Below are 1658 nucleotides of genomic sequence, written 5' to 3'. Positions count from 1 at the left end.
GGGGGGGGGGGAGGATTAGTCAGTCTAGCTGACCAAGACTTCAAAAACAAGATGCAAGACAGATGACCTGTTCCTTAGCAAACATGACTGTCACCTGCTAAGCACGGGGAGAAACGTATTACTCTCTACTTGGTCTGCTTAAGCTTTGTTAATCTATGACAAGAGAATTCTTGCTTTGGGGTGACAATGAACTTGTGGAGAGAAAGACAGATGAGGAATGTAGAGTTAGGTGAAAGTTCCAAAAGAAGAATATACAATCAATAATCCTGTTGTAATTTCTGTTTGTGTAGCGATTTTTACATGTTTTTCAAATGTGTTTTGTGGTGACCGTTTTTAGGGAATTTGGGGTACAAAAGAGCTGAAGGAGAAAACAAAGTTGTTGGAGTTTGCCTTGCTTCAGCCACTCAGTGTAGGATTTTCCCATCATTCTCTAGTCCCTAGCGCCACAGGCCGCAGGTCCAGTGGCGGCTATCTGAGCCGAATCCTATCAGCTCTATCTATCATTGCTGGGTGAAGGGCAGTGCTCTGATATACATGAACAGGTTCAATGTCATAATCTTACTATCGAACAATGTTGCTTAGTGGCTTTAAAACTTGGGACAAATTTGAGGGGCCCAGGAAAAAGTCCACCTCATTTACAAAGATTACGGAAGGCTCTGGAAAAGCCTTCACTGATTACAAAGATTACTCTCAGCTGTGAACAGAGCCGTATCGGATCAAGATGAAGGCAGGTTGTTGGTCGAGACCTCAGTGGTTGAAAAGGCGAATAACCGAATGCAAAAACGTTATCAGACCTTTAAAGGCTCGGCAAGCATCTGTGGCAGAATGGATAAGGGATGTGACCGATACTGGTTGTAATGTGTACCACACTAATATAACAGGCCAAGCTAGAGCTAGAAGTCTCTGACCTCAAAATGCCCACTCGGTGCGTTAACTGGGAGAAACAGTACTTTGCAGCAGAAGAGTGAATTGGCCATTTCTAGAGGCAACGGTTTTCCTGAATTTAAACAGGATTTGTAGGCTTCCTGCAATGTGTATGCACTTTGGCAAAGGCAGCCACTAGATTCCGGAATGCAGATCCAAAAGAGATATTCAAGGAAACAGCGTTGGGGGGCCTAGCTTAGCTCCCTGCCAAGCGAAGACTGTGAGCTGCTCCAGTCAAGCCGTCACATGCAGACCAAAAAGCCTGCACTGGGCACTGGAGATCTAAGGCCTCGGCAGGCCATGCTGTTCTAGGCTCGGCCACAGGAAAGCATTACTCTCTATCCAGAACTTCAAGAGAAGTTCTGCAGAGTCATTGCCTGCAGAGACAGTGGGATGATCTTGAGAATGGATGGATTGATTTCCCAAGGATTCACTGTGCATCCAGGAATCATAAACGAAGATTTCAAAGGAGAAATTAAAGTTATGGCCTATGTTAGGGGGGGGCAGGCAAAGTAATGCAGGTGACAGGATTGCTTGTCTGCTCCTGTTTCCCTACCCCAGAGACAACGCCACTCCAGTAGAGAGAACAGGCGAGTTTGAAAGGACTGAAAACCGGGGGCTGGTGAGATGGCTCAGTGGGTAAGAGCACCGACTGCTCTTCCGAAGGTCCAGAGTTCAAATCCCAGCAACCACATGGTGGCTCACAACCATCCGTAACAAGATCTGACGCCCTC

Source organism: Mus pahari, chromosome 17 (assembly GCF_900095145.1).
Source record: "Mus pahari chromosome 17, PAHARI_EIJ_v1.1, whole genome shotgun sequence".
NCBI classification, from domain to species: Eukaryota; Metazoa; Chordata; class Mammalia; order Rodentia; family Muridae; genus Mus; species Mus pahari.
Note: the sequence above shows the minus strand (reverse complement) of the source record.